General features: G+C 47.0%; 1 long non-coding RNA gene and 1 other non-coding gene across 2 annotated transcripts; one reads left to right on the top strand and one right to left on the bottom strand.

The window, feature by feature from the left end:
* Nucleotides 1-53: 53 nt before the first annotated feature.
* LOC125963044 (uncharacterized) lies at nt 54-12,549 on the top strand. Its single transcript, XR_007474798.1, has 3 exons — nt 54-153; nt 302-524; nt 12,517-12,549. It is a non-coding gene; the product is annotated as an uncharacterized LOC125963044 (long non-coding RNA).
* Nucleotides 9,906-10,050, bottom strand: LOC125963166 (small Cajal body-specific RNA 20). The gene has a single exon (XR_007474995.1). It is a non-coding gene; the product is annotated as a small Cajal body-specific RNA 20 (non-coding RNA).
* Nucleotides 12,550-23,795: the final 11,246 nt, after the last annotated feature.

Consider the following 23,795-nt stretch of genomic DNA (forward strand, 5'->3'; position numbering starts at 1 on the left):
CCTTCGTCTCCCGCCTCTTTCCCTTCCGCGGCTGCTCCCTGCTCTGGTTCGGACTGAGCCTTCTGCTCCTCTCCCCCCTCTCCGGGAGGCGACATCTCCGCGGGCTTCACCTCTGCAAGGGAGGAAACCCAAAGAGAAAGATCAGGCCGTCGAGTGAGCCCGGCTCTGGGGAGGGCCTGCGTCCGAGGGGGGTCCTGCCGTTCGCCTCGCCCTGGGAAAGTACCTTTCCTGGAATCCGTTAAAGCGAGTGCCCCACCCGCCACTGACCTTTCGCTTCTTCCCGCTCCTCTTCGACCCCCAGCTTGAAGAAGCGGGCAATGGCTGCATCCGTGACGTCATAGGCATCGTGGCTGCTCTGCGGCTGACGCTCCATGTCCCGACTGCTGTCGAGGAGGCTGTGAGCTTCAGCAGAGGCTGCTCCGGATCTCCTGAGACCCCCGGCTCACGACTCAAGGCTAGAGCGGTGGCCCACGATCTGGCACGTTAAGGCTCCTCTGGAGGCTGGTCCGGTTTCAGAGATTCTGGTATGACGCCCGCTGTGGGTTTACCACAGCCTGCTGGGGGTTGGGTTAGCTGATGTGCGCATGCGGCAGGGCGTCGGCCATCTAGGGGCCGTCTAAGGGGGCGCGGGCAGGGCGCGGAGGATGTTGCGCGCCGCCCAGGCGCTGGTAGGGAGCATGCGTGAGAGCAGAATTCCAGGTCGCAGGTTGCAACCTAGCTGACTAAGTACTCCGTACTTGGTCGGGCGCCTTCCCAGACCAAGGGGCTGTGCCCGTTTTGTGGAGGGTAAGAGAGAGACCTCACCCAAGCTCCATAGACCTTGGAGAAGCATTTGGGGACTATCTCTTGACCGAGCCCTCCATATCCGGCAGCCAGTACCAAGAAGGGAACAGTAATCAAAGTAATACGGTCGCCCCTCGGTATCTGCGGGGGATTGGTTCCAGGACCCGCCGCGGATACCAAAATCGGCGGATGCTCAAGTCCCAGAGTCGGCCCTCCGCATCTGCTGATGCAAAACCCATGGCTATGGAGGGCCGCCTGTATATTTATTGAAATTTTTTTAAAAAACACCAAAAACCTGTGTTTAAGTGGACTTGCAAGTTCAAAAGCCGTGTATTTGAAGGGTCAGCCATATTATTAGCTAGGAGTTTGCTTGCTCTGAATTTTTGCAATGAGGTTGAAGTCAGAGTCCGCCATAGTCCCCGGGTCTCCAGGAGCAGGAGTTCAGGGCTGGGTTTTCTGAGCATGCCTGGTGCTCAGATGCACTATGCAAACAAAACAAAAGAAAGCGAAAGCCAGCGCCCCCCCCCCATTAGCCTATAGATTTTTAGTAATGAATCAACATCAGATTGCAGGTGTAGAAACCTGCACAGTGTTTCAAGCACTCAAGAATGCTTACCGGGTACAGATTTCCTGCCTTTTTTCTTTTTCTTTTTTTTGGTCCTTGTTGCAGCTATGGACTATGCTACATCTTTGTGCACAGCTCCTAAGCTCCTATTGCTTCTGGCTGTAGATCCTCTACAAAAGCATACATGTCCCTTGTGGTGGGCCCCTGTGGACATGGGTAAATTTACCCACTTTCTTGCCGCTGCCTATCCCCCCATCTCATCTCCTCACGTTTTCTCGAAATATTCTCCTGAGCCCTTGCTGAGGAGTAAATAAATTTTATTTATTGTCAAATAAAAGAGGGCCAGGCCAGATTTACAGCTCTATGGTTTTTCCTTGGAGAAGTGTTTTATAGATGCCCCAAGACTTAATATCCTAAATATTGAAAATAGCTTATAATAATGGGCCCTATACTTGACAATGTACTTGATTTAGCCTGTGTTTCCTTGGACAACCATTTTCATCAACCCCATTGGGGATCAGAAGCCAAATCATTTTTGTGGGCTCCTAAATATATCATGGGACCTAGTCCCCTCACCTACAGTGCCTAAGGGATAAGTGCCCCTGCCTCATGTCTGTGGAGGGTGGTCCAGAAACTAAAAAAGGTTTGTTGACCAATTCTCTTTCAAAAACTGGTAAGACATGGCAATATGAGTACCTCCTCCTGATTTTAACCAAGACATTTCCTCCTCAGGTTGGCCCTTGGTGAGTTCGGCAGGCCTGTCCCTCTCTTGGCTGGATACCCTGTACACAATTTTGGCTCCATATCAGTTATCACATGCGAGACCTATGAGGGTTTTTATCATGATTTGCATTAGACAGGCTAGGAGGTCTGTGACAGCTCAGGAGGTGTGTCCTTCCACATCTCAGATTTCCACAGTGAATTTGTGTTTTCTCAACTTTAGTCACCCATGTGACCCTTGACAAATGTTGCCCTACCTTGGCATCAGTCATGGTCGTACTTATTTAAAAGTTTTACTTAACTTCACACTTTGAAAACCTTAAATACTGAACGGAGCTTCATCCTAAGCAGTAACAGCCATGAATCGTAGTCGATGTAGCGGATTTATGGGAGCAGGGGCCCTGGAGCCAGATTGCTGGCATTTAAATCCTGGCTTTGCTCAACGCTTGCTAGCTGGCTAAACTGTTAGGTTGCTTATTCTCACTTAATCGTGGTTTCCACATCTGTAAAATGAGGCTAGCAATAGTAACTACCTCACCAGGTTATCGTGAGGATTAACTGAGATGGTGAAAACACAGTGTTACCAACGGCCATACCATGCTGTCTCACATTTCCAATTTTCATCAATTTTGTGGTTTATTTATTCACAAAGGTCCATGAGAGAAGAAAGATGATGGCTATTCTCTGGCAGTTGGCAATGAGGACAGAAAGTTTTCTTGTGAATATGTCGCTACCATGTTTTTGTGTCCCTATACAGGCTTCAGTCAGTAATCCTCTGTTGGCTGCTCTGTTTACAAGGCCCTGCCTCAGGCAGTGTGGAGAGTGTCATGATTCCAGACGCAGCTATTGTGCCATGGGTTCTCACAGTCTGGGGAGAGAGATCAGCCCATGTGAGAGAAAGAAGCTGAAAATTCTGGAGACAGAGTGCCCAGCCCCACCGCCACTAACTTGCTGTGTGGCCAGAGCTAAATTAGCTGACCTCTCTGTGCCTCAGGTGCCACATCTGTAGGATGGGGATCATGATGGTACCTGCTGTACCGTGTTGTGAAATTTACATGAAGGAATACAAATAAGGCCCATGGTGAGGGCTCAGATAACTTTAGCTGATGCTAGAGTTAAGGGGTCGGGACTGACTGCGGTCATTCTGCACAGGGGCCTGCACTGTGACTGAGGATGCTGGACATGGAGTGTCGCCCCTGCCCCTGAGTGGATATGAGAGTCTGTGGAGTGGCACAGAGCTGTGCTTGCTCAGGCTGGTGACACCATGTGGGTACTCACTGTGCACCAGGGCCTGGCTAATCGATCTTATAGCCGTCCCCTGAGGAGGGGGCCATCAGTCTCTTTAGTTCCTAAGGGAAGAAATGGAGGCTCGGAGAGGTCCAGTGACTTCCCTAAGGTTACATAGGTCAGTGGAAGAGGGCCAGGATTCAAACCGTTGAAGAGACTTTGTTCTTAGCAGCCCGTGGGAGGAGCAGATTTGGCTTTTTTTGCAGGGTGGTGGGGTTTCCCTTACACCTCACAGAGTGAGTCAAATTTTGGTAAATGCTAAGCAGGCCGTGCATGGAACTTCAGTTCAGGGAGGTAGTATGAGCAGCCCCAGGAGTGATCAAGTGTAAAGCTTGTCTTAGGGAACACCAACCCAAACAGGGTGGCCAGGAGAATGAATGCATATGAGGTGCTGACCTTGAGAGGGAGCTGGAGGGGGAGCCTGGAGACAACTCTGTACTGGGTGGGAACTAAAGTTTAAAAGTTAGGTTGGGGTCCAATTTATGGAAGGAGTTAGAATGTCTGCATTTGGGATCATGGAAAACTGTAAGAGTTTTGTGCCGGGGGAGTGCCTTAATGAAAGCAGTGTTTTAGGATGTGTTTATAGGAAGGGAATCTCTAGGCTGGCTCTTGGTTCAGTTCATTGCAGTTACTGGGCCTGCGGAACAAGGTACAGATCCGGAGGGCTTACTTGGAGGCCACAGCTGGCTGTCAGCGGGATTGGGAGTCCCCTTGAATTTGAATGTAAAGTTCCGTGTGTATGGTGGCATTAGAATAGTGTGTGCACTTTTCATCAGAAAAAGTGGGACACAATGCCCCTAACCACCCCCTCCCACCCAAAATAATAAGAAGAATAAATAATAACTAATGATAATAATCGGAAAGACCAAGGAATTGAGTAACGGAAGCAGTCTCTGGAGTTGCAGCATATGCATCTGGTTTTAGGGCACTTCTACTTTCCTGCTCATAGCAAGAGCTTTGGCCCTGAATTCTCACTACACGACACTGACAAGCCTTACTGTCCCTGAGCCTTAGTTTCCCGAACTATAAACAACTATTACTCTTACTACTACTATTTGCTAAAATAAAGATAATCATCTCACGGAATTCTTATGAAGTCAGAATGAAGTATGGAAAGATACTCTATTAACTTTAATTGTGTATAAACATAAGGGGTGATTTATGTAATGGTTTATTTTTATTGAAGTATAGTTGAATTATAATGCTTTGTTGATTACTGCTGTACAGCAGAGTGACTCAGTTATACATATATATATATATATATATATATATACACATTCTTTTTCATATTCTTTTCCATTATGGTTTATCATAGGATATTGAATATAGTTCCCTGTGCTATACAGTAGGACCTTGTTGTTTATCCATTTTATATATACTAGCTTGCATCTGCTAATCCCAAACTCCCAATCCATCCCTGTCCCACCCCACCTTCCCACTTGGCAACCACCGGTCTTTTTTTTTTTTTTAATATTTAATTTTATTTATTTTTGGCTGAGTTGGGTTTTCGTTGCTGCGCACGGGCTTTCTCCAGTTGCCGCGAGCGGGGGCTACTCTTCGTTGTGGTGCACGGGCTTCTCACTGCGGTGGATTTTCTTGTTGCGGAGCATGGGCTCTAGGCATGCGGGCTTCAGTAGTTGTGGCACGCGGGCTCTAGAGCGCAGGCTCAGTAGTTGTGGTGCATGGGCTTAGTTGCTCCAGGGCATGTGGGATCTTCCTGGACCAGGGGTCAAACCCATGTCCCCTGCATTGGCAGGCAGATTCTCAACCACTGTGCCACCAGGGAAGTCCCACCAGTCTATTGTGTATGTCCCTGATTCTGTTTCTGTTTGATAGATAAGTTCATTTGTGTCATATTTTAGATTCCACATATAAGTGATATCATATGGTATTTGTCTCTCTGACTTACTTCACTTAGGATGATAATCTCTAGTTGCATTGTAATTGTTACTTGTGATAGGGGTTTTACTCATTTCTTTTGAAAAACACGTTTTATCATGAAAATATTCAAATATACAGAACAATGGCAAGAGTACTGGAAGGGACTCCCATAAAAACCATCACCCAGCTTCAGCATTTATCACGATCTTACCAAACTGTTTCATCTATCTTCTTTCCTTGCTCCCTCCCTCCCTGCTTCCCTCCCTCCCTTCTTCCCTCCCTTCCTTCTTTCTGTCCTTCTCTCTTCCTCCCCTCCCCACTCACTCTCCTCTTCTTGCTGTGCTGATTTAAAAGAAACTCAAGGCAACTTGTGTTTTCATCCCTGTATCTTTATGTGTATCTGCACTTTCTAAAAAATAGTCTTTTTTCCTACATAACCAGAGTGCCATCCAGGCGCCTGAATGGTAATAATAATCCCTTGGCGCCATCACCCAGTCGCTTGTATTCTGAATTCCCTGATTGCCTCAAAAATGACTTCTTACAGTTGGTTTCTTTAGGATATAAGTTTTTCTGTGTCTACGCTGATAAAATAAAAGGAAAACTTGAGGGGGTGGGCATTTGCATATCTAATCCCAGCCTTAGAAAGCGGAGGAGGAAATTAAAGACAGCCCTGGATATATACTACTGCTGGTGGTTGTATGTGGCAATAAAAGTGATTCAGTGTTTGCATTCACTGCCCTATCTCAGGACAGCATGGACCCTTTGGGTTTGTTCCAAATCATTTGCAGACTAAATCCCAGTCCAGACACTGGGACAGTGCATCCCTTTGCTGTAACCAGGCATTAAGGGTAAAATTGCACGATTTTCCTTTAAATTCTGCCAGAGATATTAGGCCATTATGAGCAGCAAGCTTGTAGAACCACCGCTGTTCGTGGCTCCATGTGGTGAAGCATGAACCAGGCGTCTCGCTTTACCTTAGGCAGCCTGGGCTCAAGCCTCAAGGGCTGCTCCCTGCAGCCACATTCTCTGCGGGCATCCTTCAGAGGGAAACCTTACGTGACATTCTTGAGCCTTGCTAGGACTGGGAAAAGCTATTTGCTTTTTTAGTTATTTCTTTTTATTTTTTTGGCTGCATTGGGTCTTCGTTGCTTCGTGCGGGCTTTGTCTAGTTGTGGCGAGCAGGGGCTACCTTTCGTTGCAGTGCGCGGGCTTCTCATTGCGGTGGCTTCTCTTGTTGCGGAGCATGGGCTGTAGGCGCGCAGGCATCAGTAGTTGTGGCACGCGGGCTCAGTACTTGTGGCTCGCCGACTCTAGAGCGCAGGCTCAGTCGTTGTGGCGCAGGGGCTTATTTTCTCCGCGGCATGTGGGATCTTCCTGGACCAGGGCTTGAACCCGTGACCCCTGCACTGGCAGGCAGATTCTTAACCACCGTGCCACCAGGGAAGCCCAAGCTATTTGCTTTTAGTCTACTCGATGGTAAAAGAAATGCAATGTGCTGATTCCTGTCAACTTTCAGATTTTTCAAGTTCTAGCTCAATCCCCATCTCTTGGAGGAAGCCACAGTACTCTCATCTTCTGAGCTCTTACTGCTCTTGAAATGGGACCAATTCATTGGATCCCTATCACACATTGCTTGCATTGCGAGTCAGTCTTAAATGTATGGAAGCATGAATGGTGTATGTATGTGTGTGTGTGTGTCCATGGGTGAATGTAATATGTATGTATACGTATGTGTATTTTGTGACTTCTCAGTCACGGTGTAATCTGGCACTTGACACACTTCTTAGCATTCCCCATGCAGTACCCCAGAGCAGTGCTGTGTACGTAGCAGGCATTCAGTAAGGACTTGTTGATTGGTTGAAAGTGAATATAGAAGAAGGGTGGATGGCCTTGACTAAGGCCAGTGAGCCTGGGGACTTTTACTAGCTGAGCTTGTCCAGTGTTGGCTCCATTCTCTTATTTTCCTCCCAGCCCATCTGGCAGTCCTGAGCGACAGACTCTGAGGTAGCAAAGATCTTCTCAGAAAGGCTCTAGCACTTAGCTGGTGGCCTTCCATGGGGGTGGAGAAACAGATCAGCAACGTGCTCTCCTCTGTGTCTGAAGCACTGTGTGTGGAGCTGCCCTGGAAGTCTGAATTGCAAAGGCTCTTCTCTCCTGTTTCTCTCTCCTTCTTCATAGTTATCATCCTTTTCCTCCCTATCATTAGTGTGTGTATGTGTCTGTGTGTGTGTATAATTTTTTAATTCATTGTCCATGTACTATAAATGAGGGCCAAAGAAAGACATAAGCAAGTCATGGAGAGAAAGAAAATACATGAGTTAAAGTCACATATATTCTGGAACAAGACAAATGCCACAGGTGAGTAACAAAGCAATAATATGGGAGTTCAAAGAAGGTAGATGTTACTTTCAATACAAATCTGGAAGCATACTTGAAGAAGTGGACTTAAAGATGACTCAGGTGTGCGTGGGAGTTCTTCTTTGCCTTCCCCAAAGAAACACTCAAGAACAAAAGTAACAGATTATCATTGTAATTTACATGGAGATGATGAAGAAAGCAAAACTAAAACAAATTAAACTGAACTATAACCTTGTCTAACATGCAAGGGTGATAATGAAAACTACCTTTTCAGTTTCTTATCCTATAATTTCTTTTACAAGTACTATATTCCACATACTGTAGATAGTGTGCAGAGTCCTGCTCTTTGTGTAATTTGAATTCATGCTAGATTATCTTGGCACTCAAAGGTTTAATTTCTAGGACACCAAAATTTCACAGACAGTAACTATACCCACCACTTAGCTCAATAGCTGATGGCGTGCAGGGGCAAAGCCTTTGTAGCCTGGTTTCCCAGGCCCTGGGCAGCAATTACATAAATGTTGATGCAAATGAATATGAAGAAGGCATACAGACAATGAACTTAAAATGTTTGTACACCTTTTAAGGACCTATTCTTTTTTTCTTTTGCCTTGTACACTTTTTTTAACGTTTTTATTGGAGTATAATTGCTTTACAATGGTGTGTTAGTTTCTGCTTTATGACGAAGCGAATCAGTTATACATATACATATATCCCCATATCTCCTCCCTCTCGCATCTCCCTCCCTCCCACCCTCCCTATCCCACCCCTCCAGGCGGTCACAAAGCACCGAGCTGATCTCCATGTGCTATGCGGCTGCTTCGCACTAGCTATCTATTTTACATTTGGTAGTGTGTATATGTCCATGCCACTCTCTCACTTTGTCCCAGCTTACCCTTCCCCCTCCCCGTATCCTCAAGTCCATTCTCTAGTAGGTCTGCGTCTTTAGTCCCGTAAGAACCTATTCTTGAGGAATTGACTTCATATGTGCTTGAGTAGATGGATAGAGATCCATAATCAAATATATGTATATAGGTATAGTTTACACAAAGGTGTATACATATATATACAAACAGATATATATATGTGTGTGTATATATATACATATATGTGTGTGTGTATATATATATACATATATCTATATATATCTTTGTTTAGACTCTACCTATATAAACTTATATATTATATGTCTCTGAATTCTACACACACACGTTCAATTCCTTCTAACACTGGCATCCTTTAGGTACCACTTCTGTGTGGAGTCACACTGAGGTTAAGTCTGAAGTGGCAATTATTCAAATTAATGCACCGAGGAGCCCAACTATATTAAATTATTTAAAACCAGGCATAAATGCTTTGCATAAGGAGTGAATATATGAATACTTAGGCATCGGAGTGAGGGGATAATTCACACTCAGAACACAACAGACGAGCAACTGATGTATGTTTCGTTACGCTGACGCTGATGCGGAGGGGAGAGCGTAGAGTCCAAGTCTGCTCCTCCCGCAGCTGTTCTTTTGTTATCTTTTCCACAGAGAGTGGTTTCTTGCTTTCAGAACAAAATAAGATGCTCTCAGAACTTTGGTTAGCGAAGCAAACACTTTTAGGACTTTAGAATCTTTTAGAACTTTTGTAAAACACCATTTTGTCAGCGGATGAAGGAGGCACTTGAATGTCGAACACTTTCCAGAGGCGAGGGCCCGGGCTGGGTGGCACAGCTCATAGGCTTTGGGTCCCCGAGCTGTCCCACTGGAGGCAGCTCGCTGCCTAGGGCAGGGCTTGAGCTGCTGCCAGTGTGCTGAGGGGCAGGTCTGGCTTCCTTGCCCTGACGCCCGGGGTGCCCTTCTTCTCCAGCACCCACTCAGGGCTCTTCCTCGCCACCCCCGCCTCACAATCCTGCACGGGACCCTGTGCAGGAGACACAGCTGGGGGCTGAGGGCTGGAGCGGCCTGGCTGGCGCCCAGGTCAGTCCAGGCGGGGAAAACGGTGAGCTTCCCCCCAACTGAGGTGGCCTCAGAAGCCCTTGTACAACAGCCTCCGTGCCTGGACCCCGTTCCAGGTGACATCCGCTGGGAACAAGCAGGTGCGTCTAGGAGGGCAGGAGGTGAGAGGCCCCCTCACTGGCGGGTGTCTGTACAGTAGGTGGTCACTTGTTGGGGGTGCATACGTCCTTGCCTGGGGACAGCCTAGGCCAGGATCAGCCCATGAGAGCCTGGCAGTGTCCTGGGAAAGAAAGCCAGAGGCCCCGTGCCCAGTGCTGCCACGTAAGGCCCAGCCTGGTGTAGACCAGGTAGGGGCTCCCAGCAACTACAAACGTCTGAGGTAGGAAAACAAGGGTGCCCAGCTCATGGCAGCCCCGACAGGGATCCCCCAGGGCTGATCTGCGCTTCCAGCCCAAGGGCTGAGGAGAAGAGGTCCCCTCCCCCCGACACACACAGCCCCATGGGAGAGAGGCCCTCTCCTGCTGGAGTTTCTAAGTGTTTGGTAAAGTAGTGGAGAGAGTGGCAGCCCTAAATCCTCATTTTCTGGAATTCTTTGCTATGCCAGCCTGAAAGCGTTGCTAACGTAGTAGGTTTGGCATTATAGTGGAGGTGGGAGGGCGAGTTGCAACCTTTGACATATGTCTAAAGAACAAAACAAATTAAAACAACAATTTCAAACAAAGTTCCACCGACCTGAGAAAGGTGGAAGTTAGGCAAGAGTTATACAGAGTGGAACGTACGCCGTGAGGATTCCTCACACGTTCAAAGTTTTGAGACTACCGAATGCATTCATGAATAGTCTCTTGAGGAATTTCTGACACCTGAGGCTTTTCTTCCTTTTCGTGGTACTGTTACGAAGAGATGGGGTGTGTGGAATTTGTTGGCAGTGGAGGATGACTCTTAGTTCAGGCAGGATTCTTACCTGTGGTAAGGTGAAATACATATGCTCTTCCAGTGATGACTAGTTTGTGAGTCAAAGGATCAGGAGTGATTATTTGAGACTATAGAAAAGCCTAAGTTAAATCCAAGGAGTATTTGTGGGGGGAAAGAAGAAGAAAAGAAAGAAAGAGAGAAACAGAAGAATCAGGACGGGTTCACTAGCTTTGCTGCAGAGAGCATGTGTGAGGGCAGTGATGGACACGGGCTGCAGAGCTGGTGGTGGGGTCTGGAAAGCAGTGCTGGCGGCCTAAGGCCACGGGCTGGGCTCACAGTCAGGTCTGGCCAGGGCTTGGGAGGCGCAGGCCTCTGCTTTCTCAAGCAGGCAAAGCAAGCTCAGAGGAAAAGAGAAACTGAAGTTTTGGTGGCTTGCTTCTCCTGGGTTTACGTAGTGGTCTCTTAATGGAGTTCTGAAGGGAAAAGGAGCAACAAGAAACAAATGAAGAAGACGGGAGAATGTTTTCATCTATTTCCAAACTCTACAGCATGAGCGTCCTAAAGAAACATTTAATGGACACCCTCCCTTGGTTTGCAAGGACAGTAGGAGCTGTTTTATGAAACCAGTATTGGAAATATGGAAGTAGTGTCAGCCTGAACCTCACATAGCCAGCTTTGCACATTGCCTATATTTATGCAGATTTGACCATTGGTACGCTCGAACCCCCCAAAATGAGCTCTATTACACTGGCTTTTCTCGACTACATATTCATGCAGCAGAAGGACCCAAATACTAAGATGGGAGAGGGAAGATGGGGCGACAGAGAGAGGAGGCCCTTGGTCTCATGTAAAATTTGCCGAGTGGAAACATCCAAAAATACTAAATATGGCACAATTCCATTAACTGAGATGCTGAGGGAGCAGTGGAGTCCACAGGACAGGTTTTACTTTCAGTTGTTAATAGTTGGCAGATATTTAGGGGGGAGCCGTTTTGTGACCCCTCACTCACGTGGTTGTCGGCTGTCCTCCTAAAATGCAGGTTGCACCCTCTTGACTTAAGCATAAGGGACAGGATGGGGATCTCCTGGTTGATTAGCAGCTCCTAGAGGGCGCAACCTTGCTGGGCACCAGAGGCTCTGCTCCAAGGCCCTGCAACTGTAGCCAGAGCGGAGTGAGCTGACCTGGTCCTGAGCCCAGGAAGGTTTGGAGGGTGGGGCAGGTTGGAGAGTGCAGAATTGACAGAGGTGGCAATGGTATGCCTCTTTCCCCCCAAACTCTTGTCTGGGCAAAGATTTTAAGAGTTTTAGTAAATTTGGGCTGAGTTCGTCTAAGCATTCGTTACCCCTATAGTCTAATATTAAGGCAGTGTCCAGGGCTTCAGTTCCGCCGGTGTCCAGCAAGACAAGCCACAAAGTCCCTGGGCCCCCCATGACCAAACCTCCCTCACAATACCATCTCCTTCTTTATAACCATCCCAAGGTTCCAGAGGATGAATGACCCTTTTTAGTCATCCTTGGGGAAAGCTTTTGTTTAAAAATCCAACCCACTCCTATTGATTATTTACTGTAACCAAAGATGGGTTTTTCAAAATGGGGACCGTTCCCCTCAGTATGATTTTAAAAGGCACCCACTTTTTCCTATGCTCAAGTTCCCCCATAACTAAGGTGACACCTGCCCAATGAGTAGGGATTAGTGGCAGCTGGAGCTGACGGTCAGTTGTCAGGACGCAGACCTCCCAGGCACAGTAATAACAGCAGGGACAGAGTGCAGTTGGTCAGCTCCACCTGCGTGTAAGAGTGGGTGAAATAATAGAAAGGTGGGAGGGGAGAGACAAAGCCATATGCCAATCCAGAGCCTGGCACATAGTCGGTGCTCGCTCTTCGGGGCGAGGGCGGCTGAAGGGAGCGCCTTCAGCTACATATCCTAAGATACTTTAGCAAGAAGGAAATAGCTTCTCCTGATGCACTTTCAAATCTTCAAGGCACTGAGAGCTCCCTGCTGCAATTTTTCATGTCTGACATGAAATGCTCAATATACTAATCAATCCCTTTTTCTCTCTGCTTGAAGGTTTGGTTTAGGAGTAGAAGGGCCAAGTGTCGGAGACATCAGAGGGCAGTAATGCTCAGAAACGTGCCCCACGTGCCCCCGGTCCTCCCTGCTGTCGTCAGCGTGTGTCGACCCTGCAGTGCCATTCTGCTTCAGGAGCTGGATTGGGTCCACGTTCTTCTGGAGCAAGTGCCGCTGGAGCTGCCTCTGCTGCCCATGCCGCCCATGCCACCCAACCTGCCCGTGCCACCCATGCCGCCCATGCCGCCCCCCATGCCACCCAACCTGCCCATGCCGCCTGAGCCACCCGTGCCACCCATGCCGCCCGTGCCACCTAATCTGCCCGTGCCACCTGAGCCACCTGTGCCACCCTTGCCACCCTTTCCTCCTATGCTGTTGCCACCTCCGCCCTGTCATCTTCCACACGTGCTTCACTGTTGGTGCCCTCATGTGGCATCGCGTCGTTCCTTTCCATTGGAGATCCTTCAGCTGCCCCGACTTTCTATTGAATTGTGTCTGTGACGGTTTTTTCCAAAGGGCCTTTGAGCCAGTTTCAAATTCTGCATACCTCACCACCAAGAGCAGTTCCCCAAATGCCTGCCAAGTATATTAAATAGAAGTAGAGACCTTGACCCACTGTTTTAGGGCATGTTTTGTATTTTCAATAAAGTTGTGAGTCCTCTGCATATTTGTTCTCTGTGTCACATGGGGTTAGTAAATTTGATGGAAATGGCTAAGCCAACTCCATTCAGACCGAATGCCCAGGAGGCCTCCTTTCATGCAGTAACAGCCCTGAGTCACCATCATAGGCCATGCACATCTCAGAAGTTTGCCAGGTGCCCGTGAGGGGTTTACACAGACCCACCTGTTCTCTTCCACCCTCTCCCCCAGCACCCATGCTCCCCGCACGCTGCCCCATTGGGACCACCTAGATGTGCAAGACGGGTGGTGTGAGTCTCGAATGGGAGAACAGTGTGTTTCAAAGCAGGCCTGAGGCCCATTCATGGTGACCAGGTCAGGTACAAGGAGGACTCCAAGGGACACTTCTGCAGTGACTACTCATAGGGCTCTATGGAGGAGAGGGAGCGGGGCACCGTCGGCTTCTCTCCCAGTTCTGTTCACCGCCTTCTCTGTTGTGGAGGGCACGTGGGGACAGAAACCACGCTAGCGGAGGGGGAGGGGCCTACCTCTGCGAAGGTAACACAAGAGGAGACTGTCCAGGCCCGCATGCGGCTCTTCTCACCCCCTCTCCCCCACCCCCAGATGCGGAAAGCATATCATAGCTCCTTCCGCAGCTCAGAGCTGACGGATGATGTGGCCTTCAAGTGTATTTTGTCACCTTCAACATCCTTGGGAGAACTCTGGTTCCAGCTAATTCAACACTGAAAGGGAGCCTCTTGGGTGAGTGTTGCCTGAAGCCAGGAGGTGGTGGTCCCTGAGCACTGATCCAGGATAATCACTTTATTTAAAAGAAGCAGGTAGGGCTTCCTTGGTGACGCAGTGGTTAAGAGTCTGCCTGTGGGAAGATCCCACATGCCGCGGAGCAACTAAGCCCGTGCGCCACAACTACTGAGCCTGTGTGCCACAACTACTGAAGGCCGCACACCTAGAGCCCATGCTCCACCACAAGAGCAGCCACTGCAGAGAGAAGCGCCGCAACTACAGAAAGCCCGTGCAAGCCACAAAGACCCAACACAGCCAATAATAAAATAAATTCATTTTAAAAATAAAAATAAATAAAAGCAGCAGGTATGGGAACATATGTATATGTAAAACGGAATCACTTTGTTATAAAGCAGAAACTAACACACCATTGTAAGGCAATTATACTCCAATAAAGATGTTAAAAAAATAAAAATGAAAAATAAAATAAGAGCAGCAGGTAGATCTTACGTTTGTTCACGGGGCTTTCTTCCAATGGAACTGCCAGGTAGAAAACACACACGCACACACACAGATACTACACAGGTGTGCACCCTATAGCACATGTCTGTGATAGAAGCACAAACATACGCAGAAAATACCCGGAACACAAGCAGAATTGGCTTGTGTTATTAAAATAACCCTTCTGAAATGTATCTAGTGGCCTGTTGTCCTTGCCTTTGGTTATTTCAAGTTCGATGCTGAGAAAGAACGTGTGTCCTTGTAGCCGACTTTGGGACCTGCTGGGTGGGAAGACTTGCCGTGTTGCCTTCAGATGTTGTCTCTTTACCTGATGCTTCAGATGCTTTAGCAGCCTTTTCAAGCTGTCCCTCACTCTGGGCTGCCTTTTCTAAGTCCTTGGGATAGTTAAGCTGGTATTCCAGATAGCTTATGTTCCTGGTCTGTTGATCCAGGAACGTTTTCATGAAGCGTGAGAGTTTGGTTTCTGTATTTTTAGAAGCCGAGGCCTTCAGGGGTTGCAGGAGGTTGTTTAATGCGTTCTCCAACTGCGGAGCAGACTCTACGGCTTGTTTGCCAGTTCCCTTGTGTTGTGTGGCCATTTTAACAATATTATAAGTGTCTGCTTATTTAGGCTATATTTACACCAGTTGGATAGGTACCTTTGAGCTAACGGGTCCCGGTCTGCTGTGAAGAAGTAAACAATATAGAAGCAATATACAGAGTTTATCTTTGGCTCACTTGTATTACACCATAAAGAATCATGTAACAGTATGCTCTATCTAGAAATAGATTATAGGTAGTTAGGAGAAATGATAGTATCATTTTAATTCCTAACAGTAACCATGCGTTATAGGTACTTGTGTGATGATTAAATCATGAGTACAAGCAGCCACCTGTCCAAATCTGTTTTGGCTCCTTACAAAGTGATAGCTTAGATTTGTTTGTGGCCCACTATCTACAAAGTGTATTCGAGAAGCTGAATTAGCTTTTTTTTATTACATAATTAATTCATCAGTACAGCTTATTTGAAAAGTTTGATAATACACAGAAAAACCCCAAAGTTCCACTTCTCCAAACCCCAACACCCAGAAGAGGCAGAGGCAAGCCTGCAACCCTACGCTTGGGTTTTCTGCTCCCCTACTGATTTAAGCAAGTGAGTGTTTTGTTTTGGTTTGGTTTCGTTTTCTGGCCACACCGTGCAGCTTGCGGGATCTTAGTTTCCCGACCAGGGATTGATCCAGGGCCCCTGGCAGTGAAAGCGCCGAGTCCTAACCACTGGACCGCCAGGGAATTCCCAGCAAATGGCTTTAAACACCTGAGACTCAACTTCCTCATCTGTGGAACGAGAAAAATAGTTTCTATCGCATGTTGGCTATTTTATAAAAAGGACTTGACTTTATTGTTCTCTGACTCACTGAAGGTACTTTATATAATGATCCAGATGATTATCGCTTGACCCTAGTCTCCTGGGTGTAGGGTACAGTTCTTTCATTTAAAGTGGTATGTTATCAGAAAATGAAAAATTATACATCCATATTATTCTTTTAACATTAGTGATTATAAAATCAAGTCCAGTTTATTGATCTAGTAAGAGAAATCTGCGATTTGAAAGCACTTTCTTCTCTTCCTTTTAGAATGATTTGGCTTGGTTTGCTTTTAAACTCAAATATTTTATTAGACTTTTTACATGTATATTTTGTAACTTTGTAAATCCCCAGGGCCCCGTTCAGTTCTTTTGTCACCTATAAATCTTGACATATGGTGGCACACAGAGAAAAAAAGAATGAGGTACTAACACCTCCTACAGTGTGGGCGAACCTCAAAAGCATTATGCCAAGTGAAAGGAGCTGGCAGCAAAGGCCACATAGTGTATGATTCCACGAGGATTAAATGCCCAGAGCGGGCAAATCCAGAGACAGAAAGCAGATTAGCGGTTGCCAGGGGCTGGGGGAGGGAGGGCTGGGGAATGACTGCTGAATAAATAGGGGTGTCATTTTGGGGTGATGAATACGTTTGTCTGCTTTTATGTGGCTGCACCAGGTCTTCGTTGCGGCATGCGGGATCTTTGCTGCCGCGTGTAGGATCTTTAACTGGGGCATGTGGGATCTAGTTCCCTGACCAGAGATTGAACCCAGGCCCCCTGCATTAGAGTGCAGAGGCTTAACCGCTGGACCACCAGGGAAGTCCCGATGAATATGTTTTGAAACTAGATGGTGGTGATGGTGGCAGAACATTGTGAATGTTCTAAATGCCACTGAACCATACACTTTAAAATGGGTAATTATATATTATTTGAATTTTACCACAATTTTTTTTTTTTTTTTTTTTGTGGTACGCGGGCCTCTCACTGTTGTGGCCTCTCCCGTTGCGGGACGCGCAGGCTCAGCGGCCATGGCTCACAGGCCTAGTCGCTCCGCGGCATGTGGGATCATCCCGGACTGAGGCACGAACCCGTGTCTCCTGCATCGGCAGGCGGACTCTCAACCACTGCGCCACCAGGGAAGCCCGAATTTTACCACAATTTTAAAAAATGATATAAGAGGAAAATAATTGTTGTGGATAGACTGTGATAAAGGGTATGAGTGGAATAAGACGTGGGACAAGGCGTCAATTTGACTGTCCTAAGCCTCTTTTAGGTATTGGTGTTCCCCTAACCCAATCCCACTCTCATTAAATCTTAGTTTTGTTTGCTTGTTTGGGCACCTCTTGTTGTCCTCTTGGATGCACCTGGTGATAGCAGAACAAATATTGAGAAGAAAAGCCTTCAGGTATAAAGGGGCTACATCTAAAATTAGGTAATTAGTCCTTTTATATTTTTAATTCTTTCAGAAATTTGTGTCAACTTTTGAATTGTGAGATGCTTGATGATATTTTTATCTATGGAAAAATGAGATCTAATGCCCAGAGTTCAAGGTCAGGTAAGAGCTTAAAACCATATGCTACATTTGGACTTACGTTTTTATACCGAAATTAATGCAGATGATGCAAGTAAGAATTTAAATGGGCACGAAAAACGTGACCTATGTCATGGCAGCATTCCATCTGAGGTCTCACAGTAGTTAAATCCCTTAGGATAGTCATGAGACAATCAAAGCCAGAGGACCAATGAAGCCAGTTGTTACAATTCAAAATAGCCAGTTTGCGAGAAATTAGAAGTTTTTGAACAGAGTTAGAAAATATAAAGAGGAACAAAACAGAGATGAAGACTATAATAACTGAAATGAAAAATACACCAGAAGAAATCAACAGTCTACCCTGTCTTTACATTCCAGATCAGTGAATGCAAAGACAGGGTAGTGGAAATCACTGAAGTTGAACAGAACAAAGAAAAAAGAATATAAATAAATGAGGACAGTTTAAGAGATGTCCAGCATACTAATATTCACATTATAGGAGTCACAGACGGAAAAGAGAGAGAAAGAAAGGGGCAGAGAACATATCTGAAGACATAATAGCAGAAAACATCCCTAACCTGGGAAAGGAAACACACATCTAGGTCCAGAGAGCACATAGAGTCCCAAACAGGATCAACCCAAACAGGACCACAGCAAGACACATTGTCATAAAAATGGCAAAACTTAAAGATAAAGAGAGAATACTGGGGACTTCCCTGGTGGTCCAGTGGTAAAGAATCTGCCTTTCAACGCAGGGGACTTGGGTTCAAAACAAGTGAATAAACATTACAAAACAGAAACAAAGTCACAGATACAGAGAACAAACATGTGGTTGCCAGAGGGGGAGGGGGGTGGAAGAAGGAAAGAAATAGGTGGGGGAAATTAAGAGGTACAAATTTCCACTTGCAAAATAAATGAGTCACAGGTATGAAATGTACAGTGTGGGGAATATAATCAATACCTATGTGATATCTCTGGTGACATATCATAACTAGACTTATCGTGGAAATCATTTTGAAATAGATAGAAATACCCACTCACTATGTAATAGGAACTAACTGAGTGTTGTAGGTCAATTATACTTCAAAAAGAAACACACAAACTCATAGAAAAAGAGATCTGATTTGTGGTGGGGTGGGGAACGGATGAAGGCAGTCAAATGACACAAACTTCCAGTTATAAGCCAAATAAGTACTGGGGATGTAATGCACAACACGATAAATATAATTAACACAACTGTATGTTACACATGAAAGTTAAGAGAGTAAATCATGAGAGTTCTCATCACACACAAAAGTTTTTTCCTATTTATTTATGTATCTATATGAGATGATGGATGTTCACTAAACTTGTGCTAATAATCTCGTGATGTATGTAAGTCAAAACATTATACTGTACACCTTAAACTTTTACGGTGTTGTATGTCAATTCTATCTCAATAAAACTGGGGGGAGGAAGGAAATGCTACATTTCTTTACGAGGTAGTCCAAAATAAAGGTGTCATTATCCCACCCAAATAAAAGAAATAAATGAAAATAGCCCGTTTCCCTCTAGCACCTGACTATTAAAATGCACAAAGGAAAAGAATAGCAAGACCTCCATCAAGGAACGTACCAAGAGGCAGTTTCAAAACTTGCCATTTGCACAGAAGTGTCCTGGAGTCACGAGGGAAGATGGTGCCCAGGACAGCTCTTGAGAGTGACACCTTGAGCAGGAGCTGTAGGATTGGTTTCGGGAGCCTGGGCTGAAGCCTCGACAGCTGATGGCTGAGGCCATTCAGGTCTCGGGACTGAGGTTAGAATGGGAGCGAGAGTGGTGGCTAAGCGTGGAGCCTGCGGCTTTGCTGGGCTTGGGGAACCGCAAAGAAAGGCTGTGTTTTCTCCATTCGGAGGCACGATGCTGAAACCATCGCTACTGCGTAAGAAGGAGGCGATTCCGATCTCAGAGAAGATCTCAGGTGTCCGGGTTCCAAGAACCCTCTGCAGTGCTACCGCCCAAACCTGACTAGCCGTGGAAACGTTTTTGTCCGTCAGCAAAACTCTTCCTCAGGCTGGGGTCGTCCTACCAACAAGAAGGGTTGTGTGTGCCTGTGTAAATAAACTGGCGATGCAGCATGGACACCGGCTTCAGTTCCGCATGAGCCCCTCCCCGTCCCCAAGACCAGGGTGGACAAGGACACACGTTCTTTCCCAGCATCGAACCTGAAATAACCGAAGGCAAGGACAACAGGCCACTAGATACATTTCAGAAGGGTTATTTTAATAACACAAGCCAATTCTGCTTGTGTTCCGGGTATTTTCTGGGTATGTTTGTGCTTCTATCACAGACATGTGCTATAGGGTGCACACCTGTGTAGTATCTGTGTCTGTGCGTGTGTGTTTTCTACCTGGCAGTTCCATTGGAAGAAGGCCCCATGAACAAAGGTAAGGCCTACCTGCTGCTTTTATTTTATTTTTCATTTTTATTCTTTTTACATCTTTACTGGAGTATAATTGCTTTACAATGGTGTGTTAGTTCCTGCTTTATAACAAAGTGAATCCGTTTTACATATACATATGTTCCCATACCTGCTGCTTTTATTTATTTTTATTTTTAAAATGAATTTATTTTATTTTTGGCTGTGCACAGGCTTTCTGTAGTTGCGGCACTTCTCATTGCAGTGGCTGCTCTTGTGGTGGAGCACGGGCTCTAGGTGTGCGGCCTTCAGTAGTTGTGGCACACAGGCTCAGTAGTTGTGGTGCACGGGCTTAGTTGCTCCGCGGTATGTGGGATCTTCCCGCAGGCAGACTCTTAACCACTGCGTCACCAGGGAAGCCCTACCTGCTTCTTTTAAATAAAGTGATTATCCTGGATCAGTGCTCAGGGACCACCACCTCCTGGCTTCAGGCAACACTCACCCAAGAGGCTCCCTTTCAGTGTTGAATTAGCTGGAACCAGAGTTCTCCCAAGGATGTTGAAGGTGACAAAATACACTTGAAGGCCACATCATCCGTCAGCTCTGAGCTGCGGAAGGAGCTATGATATGCTTTCCGCATCTGGGGGTGGGGGAGAGGGGGTGAGAAGAGCCGCATGCGGGCCTGGACAGTCTCCTCTTGTGTTACCTTCGCAGAGGTAGGCCCCTCCCCCTCCGCTAGCGTGGTTTCTGTCCCCAGGTGCCCTCCACAACAGGGAAGGCGGTGAACAGAACTGGGAGAGAAGCCGACGGTGCCCTGCTCCCTCTCCTCCATAAAGCCCTATGAGTAGTCACTGCAGAAGTGTCCCTTGGAGTCCTCCTTGTACCTGAGCTGGTCACCATGAATGGGCCTCAGGCCTGCTTTGAAACACACTGTTCTCCCATTCGAGACTCACACCACCCGTCTTGCACATCTAGGTGGTCCCAATGGGGCAGCGTGCGGGGAGCATGGGTGCTGGGGGAGAGGGTGGAAGAGAACAGGTGGGTCTGTGTAAACCCCTCACGGGCACCTGGCAAACTTCTGAGATGTGCATGGCCTATGATGGTGACTCAGGGCTGTTACTGCATGAAAGGAGGCCTCCTGGGCATTCAGTCTGAATGGAGTTGGCTTAGCCGTTTCTATCAAATTTACTAACCCCATGTGACACAGAGAACAAATATGCAGAGGACTCACAACTTTATTGAAAATACAAAACATGCCCTAAAACAGTGGGTCAAGGACTCTACTTCTATTTAATATACTTTTGCAGGCATTTGGGGAACTGCTCTTGGTGGTGAGGTATGCAGAATTTGAAACTGGCTCAAAGGCCCTTTGGAAAAAACTGTCCCAGACACAATTCAATAGAATGTCGCGGCAGCTGAAGGATCTCCAAAGGAAAGGAGGGACGCCATGCCACATGAAGGCACCTACAGTGAAACACGAGTGGAAGACGACAGGGCGGAGGAGGCAACAGCAAAGGAGTAAAGGGTGGCATGGGTGGCACGGGTGGCACGCGTGGCATGGGTGGCACGTGTGGTATGGGTGGCATGGGTGCCCCGGGCAGCAGAGGCTGCTCCAGCGGCACTTGCTCCAGAAGAACGTGGACCCAATCCAGCTCCTGAAGCAGAATGGCACGGCAGGGTTCACACACGCTGACGACAGCAAGGGGGACCACGGACACGTGGGGCACATTTCTGAGCATTAGTGCCCTCTGATGTCTCCGACACTTGGCCCTTCTACTCCTAAACCAAACCTTCAAGCAGAGAGAAAAAGGGATTGATTAGTATGTTGAGCATTTCAAGTCAGATATGAAAAATTGCAGCAGGGAGCTCTCGGTGCCTTGAAGATTTGAAAGTGCATCAGGAGAAGCTATTTCCTTCTTGCTAAAGTATCTTAGGATATGTAGCTGAAGGCGCTCCCTTCAGCCGCCCTCGCCCCGAAGAGCGAGCACCGACTATGTGCCAGGCTCTGGATTGGCATATGGCTTTGTCTCTCCCCTCCCACCTTTCTATTATTTCACCCACTCTTACACGCAGGTGGAGCTGACCAACTGCACTCTGTCCCTGCTGTTATTACTGTGCCTGGGAGGTCTGCGTCCTGACAACTGACCGTCAGCTCCAGCTGCCACTAATCCCTACTCATTGGGCAGGTGTCACCTTAGTTATGGGGGAACTTGAGCATAGGAAAAAGTGGGTGCCTTTTAAAATCATACTGAGGGGAACGGTCCCCATTTTGAAAAACCCATCTTTGGTTACAGTAAATAATCAATAGGAGTGGGTTGGATTTTTAAACAAAAGTTTTCCCCAAGGATGACTAAAAAGGGTCATTCATCCTCTGGAACCTTGGGATGGTTATAAAGAAGGAGATGGTATTGTGAGGGAGGTTTGGTCATGGGGGGCCCAGGGACTTTGTGGCTTGTCTTGCTGGACACCGGCGGAACTGAAGCCCTGGACACTGCCTTAATATTAGACTATAGGGGTAACGAATGCTTAGACGAACTCAGCCCAAATTTACTAAAACTCTTAAAATCTTTGCCCAGACAAGAGTTTGGGGGGAAAGAGGCATACCATTGTCACCTCTGTCAATTCTGCACTCTCCAACCTGCCCCACCCTCCAAACCTTCCTGGGCTCAGGACCAGGTCAGCTCACTCCGCTCTGGCTACAGTTGCAGGGCCCTGGAGCAGAGCCTCTGGTGCCCAGCAAGGTTGCGCCCTCTAGGAGCTGCTAATCAACCAGGAGATCCCCATCCTGTCCCTTATGCTTAAGTCAAGAGGGTGCAACCTGCATTTTAGGAGGACAGCCGACAACCACGTGAGTGAGGGGTCACAAAACGGCTCCCCCCTAAATATCTGCCAACTATTAACAACTGAAAGTAAAACCTGTCCTGTGGACTCCACTGCTCCCTCAGCATCTCAGTTAATGGAATTGTGCCACATTTAGTATTTTTGGATGTTTCCACTCGGCAAATTTTACATGAGACCAAGGGCCTCCTCTCTCTGTCGCCCCATCTTCCCTCTCCCATCTTAGTATTTGGGTCCTTCTGCTGCATGAATATGTAGTCGAGAAAAGCCAGTGTAATAGAGCTCATTTTGGGGGGTTCGAGCGTACCAATGGTCAAATCTGCATAAATATAGGCAATGTGCAAAGCTGGCTATGTGAGGTTCAGGCTGACACTACTTCCATATTTCCAATACTGGTTTCATAAAACAGCTCCTACTGTCCTTGCAAACCAAGGGGGGGTGTCCATTAAATGTTTCTTTAGGACGCTCATGCTGTAGAGTTTGGAAATAGATGAAAACATTCTCCCGTCTTCTTCATTTGTTTCTTGTTGCTCCTTTTCCCTTCAGAACTCCATTAAGAGACCACTACGTAAACCCAGGAGAAGCAAGCCACCAAAACTTCAGTTTCTCTTTTCCTCTGAGCTTGCTTTGCCTGCTTGAGAAAGCAGAGGCCTGCGCCTCCCAAGCCCTGGCCAGACCTGACTGTGAGCCCAGCCTGTGGCCTTAGGCCGCCAGCACTGCTTTCCAGACCCCACCACCAGCTCTGCAGCCCGTGTCCATCACTGCCCTCACACATGCTCTCTGCAGCAAAGCTAGTGAACCCGTCCTGATTCTTCTGTTTCTCTCTTTCTTTCTTTTCTTCTTCTTTCCCCCCACAAATACTCCTTGGATTTAACTTAGGCTTTTCTATAATCTCAAATAATCACTCCTGATCCTTTGACTCACAAACTAGTCATCACTGGAAGAGCATATGTATTTCACCTTACCACAGGTAAGAATCCTGCCTGAACTAAGAGTCATCCTCCACTGCCAACAAATTCCACACACCCCATCTCTTCGTAACAGTACCACGAAAAGGAAGAAAAGCCTCAGGTGTCAGAAATTCCTCAAGAGACTATTCATGAATGCATTCGGTAGTCTCAAAACTTTGAACGTGTGAGGAATCCTCACGGCGTACGTTCCACTCTGTATAACTCTTGCCTAACTTCCACCTTTCTCAGGTCGGTGGAACTTTGTTTGAAATTGTTGTTTTAATTTGTTTTGTTCTTTAGACATATGTCAAAGGTTGCAACTCGCCCTCCCACCTCCAC

This window comes from Orcinus orca, chromosome X (genome assembly GCF_937001465.1).
Source record: "Orcinus orca chromosome X, mOrcOrc1.1, whole genome shotgun sequence".
Taxonomy (NCBI): Eukaryota; Metazoa; Chordata; class Mammalia; order Artiodactyla; family Delphinidae; genus Orcinus; species Orcinus orca.